The following is a 20,918-nucleotide window of genomic DNA, read 5'->3' as shown; positions in this document are numbered from 1 at the left end:
CCCCTGTCCCGTAGTCTGTGACCGCAGCTCTGTTGGGAAAATATTTAGCGAGAGCTTGCTATGACAAAGAAATAGCCCTGCCCTGTTGACTCTTAGAGCCTGTGGGAAGGACAGATACCAAATAAAAAGAAACCAAATAAATAGACTATTGCAAATAGTGACAACTGCTATCGAGGGGGGAAGAAAAAACAGTGCTAGGATTCATCAACCGTGGGGCAAATGCTTTAGATTGTATAAATCACAGGGGGCTTCTCTGAGGTGGTGGCCACTCAGCTGACACCTGTGGATGAGTAGGAGTTGGGCAGAGCATGGAAAGAAGAAACACGCAGGAGGAGGAATCCCCTAGGCCAGAAAGAGCTCGTTTCATTGAAGTGTTTCAGAATGTGGTTATTCGGTGTCCAATTCTTCTTCTTTTGGATGAATTCACAGGATGAGCCTGGTGCACCCTGTTCCTGTCTGCTGAGAGGCACTCACCATCCCCGTTCCTGCTCACGGTGGTCTCGGTAACATAAGACCTGGAGGACAGTCGCCCAAGACTGTCTGAAATTGTTGTCACTGTAAGTACAAGAAACGCGTGGACGGGTACTTTGGCTCTGGAAATATCATGGCCTATTCACAAGACGCTCTCCTTGCCCTGACCGCGTGCATCGTCTGCGTCCTGTGGGTATTTGGTGCCCTTTATAACGGTGTTTCGGGATATTACCATATTGCAGGGGTGACATCAGTTTGGAGCTGCCCCAGCTCTCCTTTTCCTGCAGACACGACTTCTCAACAAAAGGTCACTTTGTTAAAGGGGAGGAGGAATGGGGACAAACATTTTTTCCTGGAGAAGAGCTGCCCTGGGCCCATGAGGGCGTGTACACTAGTCAGCAGTAATAATCAGCGTGTCTCAGAGAATTCAGGGGTGGAGTTTTCTAAATGTGTGTTGGCCTCATCGCCCAAGGCACAGCACAAGCTTTCTTCCTGCAGGCTGGTTCAGGTGAGTGTGTGTGTGTGTGTGTGTGTGTGTGTGTGATATTGATGGGGACAGGATGAAGGAAGCAGCTTTCACAGACCTTGCAGGTGACATTCCCTGCTATACACCCTCCTCTCAGACAGAGGCTGCATCTTGATGATACTCTGCCATTATGATGTCAGGGGGGCACTGCAGGGCATTCAGTGTCCCCCCCCCCCACAGCAGCAGGCTCGGAGGAATGGGCACGGAAATGCTGTCAGACAAGATATGGTTCACATTGGTACGCAAAGGCTCCCAGAGGTGGAACCGTGCAGAGTCAGGGAGACCCAGGCTTTGGATCCCAGCTCCCCACCTGCTGGTCTCGTTCTCAGGAAGCGGATTAACCTTCCTGCCCCCGGGTTTCCTCTGTACAATGGAGATGCACAGGACAGGCTCCCAGGGCAGTTATGAAAAGTAAAGGATGCCCTCTGTTTGGGAGAAGTAGGATAAGTACCTGGATGATCCTGCCAGCCAAGGTGATGGGGTGCAGACAGATGTAACCATCTTCACAATGCAGCTTGGGACTCTGGGGTTACCGACGACAGCCCTTCTCCCGCCGCAGGGCGGTTTTGCCCTCCAGGGGGAGGTTGGCAAATTCTGGAGGCATTTTGGGTCTCATAACTTTGGAGGAGCTTGGCTCCTGGCATCCAGGGGGTGGAAGCCAGGGATGCTGTTCAACCATCCCGCAATACACAGACAGCACACAACCGAGTGTTACCCTAGCCTCAAGTGTCACGGGTGCCACGTGGAGAAACCCTGACCCGTACAACAAGAGATTTAACTTCATCTTCTCTTTCTTCTTAGAATATTCAATGGTCTTTTACTTGGAGGGATTAGAGTTAGAATACATATTAAAGAGAGGAAAAAGACAATCACCTTTTAGGATTTTTTTTTTTTTTCCTGTTAAATTTAAACCCAGCAGCACAGGTTTCTCATCCCAGAGCAAACGTCCACGGCGGCTTCGAGCCGTGGCTTGTGTCCACTTTTAACGCTGAGCAGCTTAAGAGATTCATCTTCTATTGTGATTTCTGTAATTTGTTCTTCAAAAGGATCGTGTGTTCCTTTTCTCTTTCAGAAACAAACTTTTGGGGGTTTTAAAGAATATTTTCTAAAGTTCTTGTTAATGCAGGAGCTGGCTTTGATTTGTGACCCAGCTCTCAAAGCCTTAAGCACCTGCTAAGTAGAGTCTTATTTTTATTCCTCTGCAAGACAACTGTATATTGCAGGGAAATGCTTCGAGTAATATATTTTTGGGGTTGTTTTAGTCTAGAGGGAGATTGACATTCTTTGGACCCAGCTAGAAGAGCTCAGGAAAAAATGGACAGAGTCAGTAGCTAATTAAAAGGAGGCGGCTGAAAAAGAGTCATGATTCATTCATGATAAATTAATACAGCATGCATTATCCTTTTTTAACAGTCGATGCAAAGGGAGAGTCTTTCAGTGGGGACTAAAATATCTGTTCCTAAATGCCTGATAACAATATCCATTGTATCTTACCAGCATAAAGGCGCCCTCACAGGGTATTTTAATGTACTTCACCCTCTGGAGTTTGGGGTTCTTATATATAAAACTTTCCCTTTCCTGAAGTGGATGAAGACTTTAATGATAATCAAGGAAATACTTTGATCTTGTCTCTGGTATTTCTAATTCGTTCCCATCCAAAAAAAAACCAGAAGCGTTTAGGGATGTTAAAGGTTTCTTATGAACTAAAAAAAGAAAACAGGAGGAAATCTGCTTTTTATGAGATGCCATTTTCTTTGACGGGACCTGCCAGCAGTCTGTTCCTCACTCTACTCAAATATCTACTAGGATAGTCAGTCATTTTTTTTTAATCCTTTGATGATGATAAAAACGTTCCTCAAGTGGACTGCAAATCCTTAATTAAGAATATTTTATGGCAGCAAATTTACCCATGATAATAAGCACATCTGGGGGTCAAGATAATCCCAACCAAAGAAGTTACAGTGACTATTTTGTGTGTCTCAGAGAAAATGACGGAGAGAAGGTTCGTTAAGAAGTAAATTGGGACATAAAATAGAGCAATCTGTGGGCTGTACTCTTAACCAAGAGACCCCCAAGAGTGGGGCACCTTGCTGTCACGTACCTCCTCATAGGAGGTAACAAGAAGGGCACCAAAAAGCCAGTATAATATCCCTGCCAAAAAGGTTCAACCTGAATCTGTACACGAGGAAATAGACAAATCCAGAATGTACTACATTGTCTAAGACACTTGAACCTGGATTCTTCCCCCAAAAGTCAGTGTCATGCAAAACCAAGAAAGGTCGGGGTTGAGGGAATGGTTCCAGATTTCAAAAGACCAAGAAACATAAGGGTATCTGGATCTCGAATGGATCCTGGATTGGAAAAAAGACCCAGGTGGTACAATTATTTGGGGAATGTGTAGGAGGTTTGTTGATGGAATCAGTGTTACTCTTCATAGTTTCCATGGTAGCGAGGTAGGGGGAAAACTATCCTTACTCTAGGAGACCCAGGCCAAACTACTTAGGGGGTGAAGTGCCATCCTGTATGCAGCTCCCTCTGAAATGTCATGATACACAAATACGAGTACATGCCTTACTCTTTTAAAATCTTCTGATGTAGAAAAAATGTATGATGTATGCCTAGGCACCTCTGTGTTTATACACACATGTGTACACATAGAGACAGAAAGCAAGCAAGCAAGTGTGGCAACATGTCAACAGTTAGCTGTCCCAGGTGAAGGAGTATACCTGGGTTTGTTTTTATTCTTTCGACTATTTTGTAAGGTTGAGTAGTTTCCAAAAAACGTTTTTTGGGAGAAATACGTATGAAGTTTTATTTTGCTTCTCCTGTTTGAAGAGGTGGCTTAGTTCCATTGATTTTTGTCTTTAAAATTTTGTACAGGGCCAGTCATTAGAGGTAAATGTTGTGTAGCCCTGCCTCCAGGGAGCCTCTGCTGACCACGGGGCCCTCCATATTCTGGTTCCCTTTTGGTGGATCACCCTACGATGTGGTTGTAGGTTGTGCGCGGCACAGCGTCATCCCCGTGGCTCTAAAGATGATGAATCCATCTCTTTGTACGCGCTAGTTACACAGTAACTGTGGAGGCTGTCATCTTGCCTTTCCATGTAGCTTCTTTACATACCGCTGAGCACACGGTAGGTTCTTGCCAAGAGGTGCATTCAGAGTGTGTCCGTGACAGTTCCCATGCCCCCTTCCAAACCTTCCCAGCTCCTGCTGTCTCTGACCTGAGGACAGGCTTCACGTGACAGTGGGCTCCGCCCTGAATGCAGGTGAGGGAGCCGTGTCGGGATTTATGGGGAGAGGGTTCTGGTACCTTGCCTTCTGTGTTTGTCTCTGTGTGATTTCCCGCAGCACGGTTAACTCAGGCGCTGTGGGTCTGCGGATCTTCGCGTGAGTGCCAGACTCACAAAGCCCATTGGCGTCCTCCCTGGAAAGCGCCGCCTGCCTTCAGAATCGAGAGCAATGCTTTTGTTCAGCGTTTTGAAAGAGGCCATGTGAAAAAAGAGACGAATATCACTTCTTTGTGGCATCTAAAGAAATGATACAGACAGACTTATTTACAAAACAGAAATGGACTCGCAGGCATAGAAGACAAACGTATGGTTACCAGAGGGGAAGGGGTTGGGGGAGGGATAAATTAGGAGGTTGCGATGAACAGATACACGCTACTACATATAAAATAGGTAAACAACAAGGACCTGCTGTAGAGCACAGGGAACTATATTCAATATCTTGCACTAACCTGTAATGGAAAAGAATCTGAAAAAGAATATATATAATGTATCACTGAATCACTTTGCTGTACGCTCAGCATTGTAAATCAACTATACCTCAATATAAAAAAAAAAAGAAAGATAGCGTGTGAAAAGACTTAAGGAACAAGGCATTCCATTTATAAGAAGACATTACAGACACAATCCAGCCAAATGCTTAGTTTGCCACCTTGACGTCCATTCCAGGGAAGACATTTAGAACGTTCAACCCGATATTCAGTGCTTGGCAAACCATTCCTGTTGGAAGCCTGAGGGCTCCGCTGGCTGCTCCTGAGAACCTCCTTGGGCCCCGGGGTGTGGGGAGTGGTCTCAGTTTGTTCCACCCACTTGTAACAGACCCACGCTGATAGTCATCTCTAGTGGACCTTCTTATGGACAGAGGATTTGTAAGTAAAAACAGTGGCCCCTGATTTCCCCACCTGTCCTGTCTTCTAAGCGAGGACAGCAGTGAGGCTGGAGCCTGTTCAGTTATTTACATAAAGATGAGCGAGGTCTGTCCATGGCCTCCCCTGTGTTGTACCCACGATTTCTTTAGCGGCACTGCTGTGGAGCCACAGGGATTCACAACAACAAAAAACCTCATGGATTGTCTGGGAAGAGATTGCATTGATACGCGAAGCTCTCGAATGTAAAAAGCCCCAAAGACCCCTTGCATCGGCTTCTTTGCTGTCTCTTGTTTCTCCAGCTGGATGTGGCACACCTTGGGCTAAGCCGTCTTCATCTCCCATGTGTGCAACACACTGGCCTCCGGTGATCGGTCTGCATCCATCAAGGCCTTTCCCACCACCGGGAGCCAGAGGCACCTTCTCAACACCCAGGCCTGATCCTGCCTCTGGCCCTACTAGAGCTCTCCAACAGCTTTCCATCGTAAGGAAGGTGGAATTCCAGAACCACGGCTGGAAAGGCCTCTGTTATAGGGCTCCTAGCACCCTCCGTGTCCCTCAGGCCCTTCTTGCACCTGCCTCACCCTTGCTTTGTTTTCTTCCTCCTCTGGGCCTCCACACAAGCCAACCTCTCCTTGCACTGGACCTCCAGCTAGTGAGGCCCACACCGTGCTCCACACGCTCTGGTCCCATTGACAGTTTCATACCATTGTGGATGTATATTCTCTGTCCAGTATTGACCTGAATCCTGTCTGTTTTTGCAGATGCTTTGTAAGCTCTATGAGTACAGGAAACATACGACTCTCCCTACGGTAGTCCAGCAATGCAGGGTGCCTTGTAGATGTTTAGTAAATAATTGTTGAATACATGAATGAAAAAAATGGTTCCTCTGCTATATTAATACTGATATTAAATGATATTCTTTGGATTTCAGTCAACCAAGAAAGTTACATGCAAAAAAAAAAGCCTTTCTGGTGTGATTTGGCTTCTAACTTACACAATGTAAAAAATGATCTTTATCTCTTCTGTGGGATTTCTCAGTCTTCCTCTTGGCCAAAAGTGATGAAACCTCATACCTGTTAAAGATTGTCTCCCACTCCCCGACCTGGGATTCCGGAGAGGAGCAAAAGTATCTGATTCCTGGCATAAGCAAGTACGTTTTTCTGTATAGACTGAAACAAAATTTTAAACTAAGGTACAGGAATTTCCTGCCATATTCCACTGCATGTATTTTACTCATCTTACTGACAATCATTGAAGTGTAGCAGTTCCAATATTTATACTGCATGTCAGGTGCCCTGTTTATTTTGATTTTTTTTTCTATATGAAGCTCATGTTAAACTTCCCATTTTAGGGGTGAGTTGTATGGAAAGATAGTCTACTGTATTGTTTCAAGTATAAAGTACGATCTTATTTGAAGTCAATCAGGAAATAATCTATACAACAGCTTATAATTCTTTGTGTTTCTGTATAAAGTGTTGGAAGGCAGTCATAAAATGTCTGTAGTTAGATTTTTATAATTTTAGGAGTACAATCTTTGAATTTTAAAATTATAATCAATTGCTGATGAGTGGTTGGTATACTACTGCTTTAACCTACACCATTGTACTTATTTGTATCTCTGTACTGCCTTAAGTATATCTCTATATTGCTTTAAACTATACTACTTTATTTCTCTCTTTGTATTAAAATCAACTCTGGATTTGAAGACCTAATGGAAATTTACCAATTTATGTTTTCCTAATCCCCTGCTTTCATGACTTGAAATCTAGGTTCTTTCCTTGAATTTGAAAGTTTTGTTAACTGTACATTAGTCTCTAGTTGTTTGGTTTTTTGCAGTTTGTTTCCATAGCCTGAGGGGGTTTGCTGAGTTGCTTTGAATTGTGTAACATTTCATACCAGATGAATGCGGAGCTAGTTGTTTCTAGTTATGTTTCAAGTTTATTTATTGCTACAGTCTAATATTCAGGGTGGGGTTGATCAAATGCAAAGCTAATGTACATTTACAGTAATGAGTAGATGTCATTTCCTTACTTAGTTACTTGCGGGTTTTGTTTTTTAAAATAAGCATCAGCCAAAAAACATCGACTCCAGAATAAATTTATCTTTCAAGGACAATTCTATTTGTTAGAAATAGGAAATTGCCTAATAACGTCCTCACTTTTGGAGACAATATCGTACAAATCCAGAAGATAAGTTTGTTAAGCACATTTAATAATAATGAACATCATACTGATAACTAAAAGTAATTTTGGTTTCCTATTCAGAAACCACACATTTGAAGTGTTAGAGAACTTTGTAACGTTCCATGATTTAAAAAAAACTACTGGTCTTTAGTTTATTTCAGATATTATCGTAAGTCATCTTCATTAGGAATGTGAAGAATTGGTTTAGTCCCCATTCTCTAGTTTCCTTCTCAATAATTTGAAAATATCATTTAAGTACTATTTTTTTTTCTGTAACTCTTTCATAATATTGGAAAGCATTCAGTAGCTCAGATGTAATTCCCTTCAGAAAATTTTGTAGCGGGCTTGTAGGAAACTTTGAAATTCTACACAGTAACCTTAGACTCTGAAATCTTGAATCACCTTACAATGTCTGTGACATAAACAAAGAAGGCTGCAGCTTTCCCAACCTTATTAGTGTCATTACTCTCGTGACAGTTTTATTTCGGGAGGCAGAAGGAGTGGGATGGGACCAGGCTGCATCCTAAAAGCAATGAAGTGAGTTTCCAGCTTCCTCTGTGGTCTTTGGGCATTTGTTGGGTCAAGTGGGAAAGGATGGGCGAGGGACAGAGGGAGGAGACATGATGCATTTGGGGTGTTTCTTTATTTAGTGATGAGAATGAGCCTCCTACAACAAAGTGGATGCCTAGTGCCGTGGTTCACACCTTCCCCCAGCTCTGAGTCTGGGAGTGGGAGCTTCCCTGGGTTCACACCCCCCACGAACTCAAGTCCCAGTAATCGTGCTGCCCATCACACACACTCGCCCACAGCACAGCCCCTCTTGGACTCTCATTTTCCAACCATTTTGCCCCTTTTCCCCTCATCCCCCCCTAAGCCGCCCCACCGTGGAAGCTGTCATTTGACATGTAGTTTGCTTTGCCACCTACAGTTTGAATGAAGCCATACATAAAAACCATATAGTGGTCTCAGACACACACACACAGACCTGTGTTTATACATAGTCGTTTCTGCTTCGGCACCCTTGTGGATTCCGTGTTGAGAATGTTCTCCAGGGGGCATGTTTGTGGTGAAATGATGCGTCAACAGCGAAGATACTCCTTTAAGAATGTTCTCAACATGAAAACCCAAACCCGCTTTGTGTTTTTTCTTAGCCTCTCTCTTTCTCTCTCTCTCACGCACCCCCAGACTTTTTTCTTTTTCTTTTCTTTCTTTTTTTTGCAGAGTTAGAGTTAAATGTGTCACTGTGATCACTACAAAGAAAAGCCATCAGGTTCTTTCCCTGTAGGAACAATTTCACTTGACATCCTGTCTCCTTTCTGGCTGTGCTCTGGGAAGGATGGATGTCCTCTTATCATATCCATACTCCTCTTCCCACTGCATGCTTCTCAATAATGATCTACCCATGAGTGGCTGGTTCTTTGTGTGTATCTGGGGGATCCCCCCGAGTGGCTGGCTCTTTGTGGTTTGTGTGTATCTGGGGGATCCCCCCGAGTGGCTGGCTCTTTGTGGTTTGTGTGTATCTGGGGGATCCCCCCGAGTGGCTGGCTCTTTGTGGTTTGTGTGTATCTGGGGGGGATCCCCCTGAGTGGCTGGCTCTTTGTGGCTTGTGTGTATTGGGGGGATCCCATGACTAGTATTTTATTGTTTGTGTGTATTTTGGGGGGCGGTCCCGCACTGCTTTGGGGCACCGCCCTGGAGGTTTGGTGCATTTGTCTTGGAACACTGATTTAGATGCTTTCCGTCCCATTGTGGGTTTCATGGACATTGATCCGCCGATGCTATAATGTAAGAACAGACAAGACCTTTGAGATGGGGAATCCGAGCCCTCCTCAGGCTGTGGGCTGGCCGTGTCCCTGGCCAGGACGGACCCCTGAAGTCATGCCCACCGCCATCATGGTGTTTATTTGCTCCTTGCAAATCCACAGGGCTCTCAATTTGAAATAATCACTCTACCTTTTATGTCTCTATTTTCATCAGATACCGTGGGGGTCATTTTCCTTTTTCCAGCTAAACCTACCGAAAAAGAGGCTGGGATAAAGAAATCGAGCTTTACCATGGATGAGGGTTCTGAAGGTGCGGCAAACCCAAGGCTTTAGACCTAGGGTATGTTTGCTGTTGTGTCTTCAAATTCTGCACTATAATAATCAGAGCTTTCTATCATGAGGGGAAAACTGTAGTGATTAGAAATCTGTGTTAATTCGATTCTCTGTAACAAGTATTTATTACCCATTTATTATGTGCTTGTGCTAAAGGAATAAGAACTTAAAAAGGGAATCTTTTTTTTTTTTTTTTTTTTTGATTCTATGACAAGGGCCAGACGCACAGTATTTGACAGAACATAATTCTTTAACAAATTGAAGTTTTCTCAATTAGGGTCTTTCAGGCCAACTGGGAGCCCAGGGTCATTTTCTTTTTTATGCCCATTTGTACAGATTACCATATTTGAGGAGTTTGGGGCATTTACTACGACAATGTCTCCAGCGTCAGAAAGACAGTATGATTAAATTGTACTTTGCAGGCTCTTTTTCTTTCCTGATTACAAAAATGAGTAGACCATTTGATACATATATACCAGAAGGTGTAAAGCATCGTGTAAATACTGGTAGCCCTGCTCCCCCAGAACTAATGACAAAGTTCTGGCATCTTTCTTTTCAGTTTTGTGTATGCATGTCTATACACACAGACACAGAAAACATACATATCCATACATAAATATGAACTTGTTTTATTTGCGATCTTGCTGCCTTTGGTTCCTGTCAGATTTTGCCTTTTCCACCCTAAAATTATACCCTGAAGTTTTTCTTCATGACAAAATAATAGTCTGCGAAAATCAAGAATTTTAAGGGCTGCATAATATGCTATTATGTCATTTATTGAACCTTTCCCCAACTCTCCTGGCTTCACAAATTTCTAAGGTTGGTAGGAATATATTGACAAAGGACACGTGTGTTGTGTGGGTCTCTTGATATTTTCACAGAAGACGGAATTCCTAGAAACGCAAACACCAATTCAGAGAGTGTAAAACTGTTGAGATTATATTCATCCTCACATATGCTCCCAAGCGTCCAGGGAGCATATGTGCAATAACGTAACCCACGAGCAGGAGTCCCCGTTTTCCAAGATTCAGCCTCATCCTGTCGTTGTGTTTGCCACATTGATAGATTACAAACAGCATTTTCCCTCTGTTTTCCTTTTAATTCTTGATCCCTAAGGAGGCTGGACATTTTTCACGTGGATATGAATTTATCATGGTTTCCTCGTTCATTGCTTGACGTTTTTTAATTAGGATGTTGACGGCGCCTTCCTCCTTGCCATCCCTCTCCTTCTTAGCCAGTTGCTTATGATACCCTTCTCCGTTCTCAGATCATGGTTCATAATCACATATTTCCTTTGAACTACGTTGTGGCCCCCGCCTGGTTTTCCACTCTGGATTCTTCTCCAGCGCAGAGTCTTTGTTGCATGTTGCTGCAGGTAACGCTGCTGGGCTTGGACATGTCTGGTGGCCAGATTGCACAGATAAACGGAGAAGAAATACCAGATTTTGGACCATTTTTCCCATAACATAGAGTCTTGGGAACTCTATGGTCCTCCGGGTGAGCACAGTAACGAGGGGTGGGTGTCAGGATTTCAGAGGTAGCTTTGTAGCTTTCATCCAGGTGCATTACGTTGCAAGTCGAGCGTGATTTTGACTGCTCAGCTACCACTATCCTCTTTTGACGGTGAGAAAGAGGAGGACCAGGGATTGAATTGTTGCAGGTATTGGTAACCGTGCTTCGCTGTTCCCCCAAGCTCAACATGATGTCTGCCTCCCGTTCGTTGTTCTTCTATGGGGATCTTGTTCATGAGAGAGCAACAACCAGAAATGTGGTCATCTGGGCATGAAGGCTCTCTCCCCATCTCCCCACCCTGGGTCGCAGGTTCCGTGGAAGCAGAGACCGTCCGCCTGAACTGCAAATACTTGGCCCGCGATGGGCTCTATTCCTGGGCCAGTGCAGCTCTGGCCCCCCTGGTTTGTCTGGTTTAAAACTCTAGTTCGGAAATGATTTTCCCTCTGGATTTTGCAGCCATTGCTTTGCTGTGGCTATTCAAAGACCAAAGCCATTCTGGGTCTTATTTTTTTTTTTTTAGATGAAACCCATTTATCCTCCCACAGCCACCCACCACGTGCTTTGGGATGTTTTGTTTGTCCTCAGTGTCCGAAGATTCCATGAAACGGTCTGTTTTCACTTACCATTTGGACATCTGTTCAATGTGGAGATCCATGTCCTTTGCTTCTGAATCGATGTCTCATTTGCATCCTGGGTAATTTATTCCCCACATGCTTTGTCTTTCTCCCCTCCTCTGGAATATCCACTGGCTGAATACTGGACCCCTGCTTGTTGATATCCCCATTTTCATATCTTTTCTCCCCTGTGGTCAATCACTTGGCCTCTTTGCTCCATCTTCCTTTGACCTGTCCTCAGCCCCATCTTCCCAGCATTCTGCTGAATTGTCTAACATACGATGCATTTCCAAAAGTTCTCATTTGTTTTCTAGATGCACTTTTTGCAAAGCATCCTTGGTTGATTGGTTAGTTGGTCGATGGTTGGCTTTTTTTTTTTTTTTTTTGGTCCTTTTGTCCTAGTCCTTTCTGTTAGAGATTCCTTTCAAACGTATCCTGGTTCTTAGCTTCTGTTCATAGTCAAAAGGGAGGCTGTGCCACACTGAGCCAGTTCCGCTGCTTACTTGTAGGTACAGCTTGTTGGCTGGCTGGCCGTCGAATCCGTGCCCTCCAGGTGTCAATATCTGTGGTCTGAGGCCATCCACGTCCCACAGAGAGGAATCCTGTCTTGCAGAGAATTGGGACGCACACGTGAGGAGGCCCATGGCTCTGTGGGGGGGCAGAGTGGCTCACCCCATCTCGCATCCCGTCTTCCTTGACACACGCTCAGGTTGCCGCCTCTTTTGGATGCTTCTTCCAACATGGAGTTGCCACTGTCCAAAAACCTGTGGAATTTCCTCATTCTGCTCTTGTCTGCTCTCTGTCTGTCTTTGTCCAAGTGGGTTAATAGATTGTAAAGATTTCCTCATTGGAAGTGTAAGTGGTGTTCAGAGATCATTGATGTATCGTATGAGATGCATCCGCCATTTTGCCCTTGCAGCCCTCGTTGGCTCTCAACCTCTCTGTAGAACACAATATTCTTAGCCCTCCCGTTTGATGAGAAAATTGACACTGAGGATTTCGGAAATTTCCCCAGAATCGCACAGGTCATGTGTTATAGCTGAGGCTGGACCCAGTGTAGTCCTGCTCCTAACTTCATGGTTGCTAGTTTAGGCTGTGACACCCATTAGAGATATGGGGCATTGCTGATGGTCCATCATTTTTGACCTATAAGAACGGCTATTTCAAATGTTTCATCCTAACTCTGTGATAACAAGATCTTATCCCATTTCTCAATCACTAAAGCTTTTCTTTTCCATTGCAAACAAACATTGAACTCTAGGATCCAAAAAGCATTAAATAAAAGGCAGGGGTGTCCCTCCGTTGAACAAAATATAAATTCTAAGTCGAAGAGCTAACCACAGTTAGGCTGAAGCACGTTGTTGTGAATTTACTTGTTATTTGAGCTATCGTGCACATGCAGTGGTTATCAGAGGAGATAATTCACTTGTGTGCGTTGGGCAGGCAAATTGATCTTCTCCTGTAATCCATTTTCATGTAAAGGAAACACATTTTTAAGAGCTGCTGATTGATTTTTCTGCATTCCTCGGGAGTTGCATTTTTATTCGGAAAAATAAGCACGCTGCTCTCAAATCACTTCTGCATGCATATATGACTTCTGTTGGCAGGGTCCCCAAGTATTTCCATGACATGAGCAAACTCTAAGGATTCAGGCAGAACGGGGAAGTGGAGGTTCAGAGAATATTGCTTATGTTCTGACAATTCGGTCAGGAGAATCTGTCTTATGAGCACTTTCAGGCAGGGGAAGGACTGAATTTACAGTTTTCCCTATTGGTTGAATTCATAAATGTTCATTTTAAACACTGTCATGTTTCTAAATGATGTCAGAAAAAAAGGTCTTGTAGGTAATGATGAAATAACCAAACGCCAATATTAAAGGTTTACCACAGCGTGCAGGAATATTGGTAGATGGAGGAAAATTTAGAGTTCAGAGTATTTTAATGTTCTATTCCAAATTGGAGCTTGGATAGAAAAAGCGTCTTTATGTACAAAGAAACTTGCATGTACGCTTTCTGGTAGTTTTGTCAACTCATTCCTAATTATAAACTGGTCAGGAATCTAGCACAGAACTGAAGAATTACTCTCTAACTTAACAGAAAGAATCATTTACGTGATAACTTACGGCTCGTCCAAGGTTACACCTATCTGTTAAGGGTCATGACCTGTCCACAAATCAATGTGTGCAAATATTTTCTCAGTTCCCCTCTGTCCTAGGAGTTGAGTTGGTTGTGGAGGGCATGAGACGAATGGTCTCCTGGCCTCCTGCAGTTCTAGAACAGCAGGAAAACCAGCCATTAAACTGGATGCTAACTTTTTTCTTTCTTTTCTCATTTCCTCCCCGAAGTCCCCCTTCCCTAGGTTTTTCCCTTCCTTTCTATATTCACTTTCTGTGACTGCTGTAATAATTGCCACAAACTTTGTAATAAATCACCACAACATAAATTTATTATCTTAGGGTTCTGGAAGTGAGAAGTCCAAAGTGGGTTTCACTGGGCTAAAACCAAGATGGTGGCAGGGCCAGTTCCTTCTGGAGACTGTAGGACAGAATGGTTTCCTTGCCGTTTGCACCTTCTAGAGGTGCCTGCGTTCCTTAACCTCCTGGCTGCTTTCCTCTGTCTTCAAAGCCAGCGGAACTAGCATCTTCCAGTCTCTCCCCGTCTTCACGTTGGGCTCACATTGGGCCCACATTGGGCCCACCTGGCTAATCCAGGACCATCTTCCCATGTCAGGGGCCTTAACTTAATCACACCTGCAAAGTCCCTTTTGCCACTTAAGTTTTGCCACTTAAGGTAAGATAGTCACAAGTTCTGAGGATTAGGACGTGGACATCTTTGGGGGGTCGGGACTCAGCCCACCACGATGTCTGTTGTTCTATCTGCTCTGAGGTTGCTCCGTCCAGACAGTGTATCCTGGGCCTTTATGAGATGCCGTGGGCTGTGCCGAGCCTCATCCCATGTAGCGTACAGATGCAGCTCAATACCTATTTGTAGGTGGTATGAAAAAAAGAAAAGAATTTGATATAGTGATGAATACCACAGATTTTTTTCCATATGTGGGATATGGAAATACATTTGTAAACCAAATCTCCTAGCCTGAGATCTCTCTAGCTTTGGATAGGAAAGCATTTGGTTTAAGATTTATACCCACTGTACTCATTTTCTGTTGTTTCACAACAAACAGTGGCTTTAAGGAACCTCTGTACGTTATCTCCCAGCCTCTGGGGGTCAGGAGTCCAGGCCAGGGATAGGTACTCCCTGTGCTTAGCCTGTCACCGGGCTGACATCTCACCTGAGGCTCAGGATCCCTTTCCAACTTCAGTGGGTGCTGGAAGAATTCAGTTTCTTGCAGTTGGGGTCTGAGTTCCCTGCCTCCTTGGTGCCTGTCAGTCCCGGGCCACCTTCAGCTCCTAGAGGTCACCCACCATTCCTGGGTACATGGCCCCTGCAGGCGGTTCTCATCAAAGCTCTTTGCTTCTCCTTTGATACCAGCTGGGCACACCTCTCGTGACTTCGGAGAGACTTCTGGGCTCCGTACCTTTTAAGGGCTCACCCGATTAGGTCAGGCCCACCCAAGGTAATCTCTCTGTTGAATGAACTCTGAGTCAACCGATCAGTGCCCTGATTACAGGAATGACACGCATCCTATTCAAAGGTCCCGGCCCCACCGCCCTCAAGGAGAGGGGATTATGCAGGGTGTGTATACCAGGGGGGCAAGAATATTGCTGGTGTTGTTAAAATTCTGCCTATCATACCCACATTTCTGTGGCTTGGGTTGGTTGGACCTTGTCTCCTTGGAGAAAGTTGTCCTCCGTGCAAACCACTTTCTTTCTCTTTGCAACCACTGTTTCTTGAATCCCACAGTGTGAGTATGTCTGTGGCATGCTCTTGGGGTCCCCATCATCATTTGCTGAGATTCCCAGTGGGCATCAATCAAGATCTCTCCTGGTGGGGTTCGGGGAGAAGGCTGGACGGCTCCTGGACCCACATGGTACTCCCTTTCTTTTTTTTTTTTTCAATCTCAGGGCTGGAGCAGCCCTGCCCTGCTCCAAATGGGGGGAAGACGCCTCTCCCAAGTCTGAAATCCAGGCTGGGATTGAATCCAAACATCTGGATGTCCTTTTCCTGCACCATCTTCCAGGGCCTCCCCCAGGCAAATCCATCATGTACATAGTTGTCTGTGGGTTCCTGACTCTCGCTCCCCATCCTTGGACAGTCAGCAGCCATCAGTGTATAATAAATTACTTACAGGGCAAAAGTTAAGAAATGCAGGGTAGGCTGTGATAATATTAGGGGTATGCACATAAAACTGTGGCTTTAGAAGAAGATGGGGACGTGGTTATAAATACTTAGGAAAGAACTATGTCTCAAGATAGACTAGCATCTCTTTGACTTTATCCACTGAGAGTTTGCCATGTATAGAGGGGGTTTTATATAATGCTGACGTTTGATTTCGGGGGTCTTCTTGCCATTGGAGTTAGTTTTTTTTTTTTTTTAAGATTTATTTTGACGTGGACCATTTTTAAAGTCTTTACTGAATTTGTTACAATATTGCTTCTGTTTTGCGTTTTGGTTTTTTGGCCGCAAGGCATGTGGGATCTTAGCTCCCCGACCGGGGATGCAACCCGCACCCCCTGCACTGGAAGGCGAAGCCTTAACCACTGGACCGCCAGGGAAGTCCCTGGAGTTAGTTGTTTTAAGTAGATAACTCATGCACCCAGAGATAATCCCTCTGAGATCACCCAAATATTTACGTATTTACATACACAGGAGCCATGCTTCTTCCCTTTCGATTATGTGATGAGGCATTGTACTGAACCTAATGATTTTCTTGCTCACAATTACTGTGTTGCAATGAGTTTGCACAATATAATTGTAATCAGCATTAAATGCAAGGCTTGCTATTTCAGTGTCTATGTATCTCATTGTTATTGGAAGTGGTACCATTTAAAGTGGTTTCTAATCAGTGTACAACCTTGTTACTGTTTCTTTTCTATGTGTAAGAATGATATCCATCTCTGACCTCAGGAGGGAACTAGACACCACCGCTCTCCCAGGCCAACTCCTTACTATTTTGTGTGCCTCACTTGGCTTTTTTCTTCCTGCCCCCCCCCAACCCCCATCATGTTAGCTCTAAGGATTGTCATGTAGATTGTTGGTTGACTTCAGCTCTTTTGGACCTTGTGGTGTAGAGGACCTCTCTATAATCCTGCATCACCAAAGATAGGATGCTTGTAGACTGTGGATGAGGACCAAGAGGGCCACACACAGAATGGGTGTAGGAAGCTCAGGGCTTGGGGTCCAGTTCCTTTGTGTCAGGTATGGAGACAGGATCCCAATCACGGAAACTCAGAAGTGAGCCCAGGAGGCTGTTCAGGCGTTGGCCTTAGAGGCCGGCAGTCAGGCGCGGGGATGGTGTGTTAGCAGTGGGGTTCTATGTGACTGACCTGTAGATGGTGCTTCCACTTTCTGACAGCATGTTCTTTCTCAAACTCTGCAATCTGATTTCTTCCATTTGTTCAGTGAAACATCAGTCTTGGGACTCAGCGACCTCCTAATTACCAATTCCAGAGCTGTTTTCTCATGGACCTTATACAATTTGATAATTTTGACTAGATCTTAATTCTTCAAAGCATAGTTTGTATTTAAGAAATAAACGGGTACACAAAACAGAAGTTAAAGTCATCCATTATATCACTGGTTTGAGTTTGTAATATGGAAGTAGGTGGAAGTCTTCTCCTCATCTTCCAAAATAACCATCCAGAAATAATCTTTTATTAACGTTTTGATGTTATTTCCAGTAACTCCAGTAATTCCAACTTTTCTAGTAATTGTTTATTCCAGTTTTAAAAAAAATATTAAAAAATTTTATTCGTATCTTTGTCATGTTGTACAAATGCAATGTATATGACCATATTTTAAAAACATACAAAATATTTTTCTTTTTAAATCTCTTTACTGATTGCATTTCCAAGCTTATCTTTTGTTTCTTTACATATAAATGACACTTATTTTAGGGTCTTTGATAATTATACTGTCTGTAATTTATGAGGGCCTGTTTCACTTGCTCTTTGTTTTGGTGGTTTTTATTCACGGTACCTTGTTTGCTTGTGTGTTTTGTGAATTTTCCAAACTATTGAGTTTCTCGTTTTTCTTGAAATATATCCATTTGGATACTTTGAGGCCAGATTTTTAGTTCGATTTCTACAGAAAGTATTTTTATTTTTTTCAGAATCTTGGGAGAACTTCAATCAAAAGTCATTTTATTCCAATTTTTTGTATCTCATTAAAAAAAATCTTTATGGAAATATCAGCTCTTTATAGATGCCCATTAGGCATCTTCCATATTGGTCTTTTAGGGCCCAAGGAACCTCCTATGACACAGACCTCCATACCTAGGGTAAATCCAAGGAGATACCTGTAGAGACCACCTGGCAGATACAGGTGACTTGAGCCAGCATTCTGGACCCACCTGTGATTCCACAAGGTCATTGGGAGATGGAAAATGAATCCTGGAAAATTCCATGTCTTGTAGCAGACAGTTGTTTTTGTGTATTTCCTGTGGGTCGGTATTTTCTTTTCATCATGGGAGTTTCCTAAAAAGACAGTAATTTTATTTTATTAAAAAAATCCTTTCAACGTTCAGCCTCTCTGAAGAGCCCATAAATAAATGTCATAGGCAGCTTCGCGTTGGAATTTGAGTGGTCGTTTTCTGCATTGTCTCTGTGTGATTTTGCTGTAAGTTCTCCTTTGCAGTTACCGGTGAGGGGCCTCGTGCTGTAACTTCACCCAAATGCAGCGCCCTCTGCAGATGTGTTCTAGCGCTGCTGGATCCTTTTGAAGACAAGCTCACAAGACTATGAGAAGTCCTCGCCGGGTTGGACCCAGGCTGGCTCATATCATGTCTTCGTTTTGCCATCACAGCCGTACATTGTCTGATCTTATTCTCTGGAGAGGAAGGGGGTGGGCAGCTGTTGGGGATAAAGAAATATTTCTCTACCCTTGTCGGTTCTTCTGGCTGGTCTAAGAACTCAATGGACATGAGACAGATGAACAGGAGAAAATCACACAAAAGTTGAATAACATGTATCCATGGGAGAGACCCAGAAAAACTGAGTCACTCACTAAAATGGCCCAAACCCTCACCTTAAATACCACCTTTACTTAAAGACAAAAGAAGTTTTGTTGGGGATAGTGCTTTGGGACTTCACAGGGGAGGAAGACAGTTCATATGGAGACAGAAACACAAAAGTTTGGTAAATAAATGTTTGCCGGGCCAGGCAGAGATGATGGGACACAGAGAGGACCCTGATCTCCAGGCCCTGGCGAGTTTCTCCCAGCCCACCTGGTCCACAGTCTTTGCCGACATGTCTGGTGATGCTCTGTTCCTGGAACAGGCCCTCTATGTAAGTTTTTTTAGGCAGTTAGGGAGAAGATCAAAGTTTCTTCCTGAGTCTTCTGGGCTGGGATTGTTTTCAGCTGGACATAAATCTGCATGCCAAAGAGATATTTGGGGGTGGCAAGTTTTGCTCCCCGACACAGGGCCTCCGTAGACCCGCAGGGCCATGCACAGTAGCCCTGAAGAGGAGCAGGAGTTGCTAGTGTGGAGCTGACATGTGTAGCAGAAATATTGGACTGTGTTGTTCCTTCAAGCCCATGAGAGCTGCCTGCCAGAGTAACTGAGTCATAGCTGATCTGACCTACAACCTGACAGGTATGGAACTAACATCTCACGAGGCGGGGCAGGCACACATCTGCACTGATTTTCATCAGAATTATGATAAGTGGCATCTGGCTCTCTGTAGATGCTAAACAGTCAGGATGCTACACCAAGGGCTGTGATTCTGTAGTCTATATGATACGTCACGGGAAAGGGAGGTTGATTTTGTGTAAAATTCAGACTTGACAAGGGCTCCAACTCTGCTGGTCCAAGTGTCTGCCCCAGCCAGCCTGGTCGGCATGGTATCCGATAGAAAAACAGATCCACTCTCAGTAATGAGCGACTTTTACTCAGCAGGGTTATTGCAAAGGGCGAGACAGATTATTGCAAGACGGAAAACACACTGACCATATGGTCTGCAAGAGTTTCAAAGGTTAAGCAAAAAAAAAATATATATATATATTTTTTTTTTTTTTAACAGAGAGAAGTGAGCCAGGCTGGAAAGAACCAGGTGTGGTGAAGTGGATGAAAGGGTGGCCTGATTGGACAGTAGATCAGAGAATGGTGTACCTGGAGGCCAGCCTGTCCTCAGGAGGGGCTGCCTTCTGGCTCGGGCTGAGGGTGGGACCTGGAGGAAGGAGAGAAGCTGAACCCAAGTTTGGTTCACAAACATCGTGTTTCAGTTGATCAGTGGGGACGAACCGTTCAGTGAATCAGCCATGAGACAAAGGACGGGAATTCTGAGGTTCTGTGTCTGGCCTGGCTGTAGGCAGGCATGGGAGGCGTCCATGAAGCCTTACAGGGAAAGGAGGTCATGGTAGTCAGCCCTTTTCCAAAACATAGATGGTGTGGGTATTTCTTAGCTGTCTCCTGTTTCCCAAGATCACAGGGCTCGGGTGAGGTTCAACGTTGTCAGCGGTGTGACGTCCGCCTACCAAGTTCTTCTTCCGTTCTTGTTGTTGAGATGCAAGGGAGAAACTATTCAGTGGTCACCCCAAGAGGATGTACATGTAGGCATATCTTCATCACGTGACCTGCACAGACAGTGCTGTTGGTCAAGCCTTGGCAGCAGAGCGAAAGTGGACGGTTAAGAGATACTTGAGAAGGGATGCCAAGACTTGGTTGGGAGTTCCTGTTTCCAGGGAGAAGCTCCTTCTGCGAATATGGGAACTAAATTCCCGCTGGTGCAGAAACCACGAACGTGTTGCCGAGTTCAAGCTCCTACTGCTTGCCACACAGCAGACCAGTGAATCGAGAGACAAGTTGTTGGGACAAGGAATAGCCACTTTATTCATAAAGCCAGCAGACCGAGAAGATGCTGGACTCGTGTCCCAAAGAACCATCTCACTCAGGTTTGGGTGCTGGTTTCTTTTATAGAACAAAGAGGGGGCAGTGAGGAGGCAGAGTAAAAAAGGGTGTAAGTTGTTGCATATATCTCCTGGTTCTGGCCGACGCCAAAGGGGATGTGTTCATTTCTTCCTTCCTGCAGCCATTGACAGGTGGGCCTGGTCGGGATGTTGCCTGTGAGCTAAGCAAAGGTATTTTAGCTTCATGTTCATTACCTGGAAGGCAGGGGCCCCAGAGATGGGCCATTATGTATAACTTAAGGTATAGGCAACATCCTTTTAGTGATGAACTTGTAGCAAAAGCGGTAGAATTACAGAGATTAAAGTAAAAGAAACAGATCCAATATGGAGTTAG

The 20,918-nt window shown here is 44.3% G+C and overlaps 1 protein-coding gene across 1 annotated transcript in view; it reads left to right on the top strand.

Moving 5' to 3' along the window:
* The first annotated feature begins 437 nt into the window (after positions 1-437).
* Positions 438-20,918, top strand: part of LOC133082908 (steryl-sulfatase-like) — a 123,387-nt gene continuing 102,906 nt past the window's right edge. The window contains exon 1 of the mRNA XM_061179581.1: positions 438-557. The gene's annotated coding sequence lies outside the window, so the exon portion shown is untranslated. The remainder of the gene's footprint in view (positions 558-20,918) is intronic.

This window comes from Eubalaena glacialis, chromosome Y (genome assembly GCF_028564815.1).
Source record: "Eubalaena glacialis isolate mEubGla1 chromosome Y, mEubGla1.1.hap2.+ XY, whole genome shotgun sequence".
Taxonomy (NCBI): Eukaryota; Metazoa; Chordata; class Mammalia; order Artiodactyla; family Balaenidae; genus Eubalaena; species Eubalaena glacialis.
Note: the sequence above shows the minus strand (reverse complement) of the source record. Positions and strands in the feature narration are given on the sequence as shown.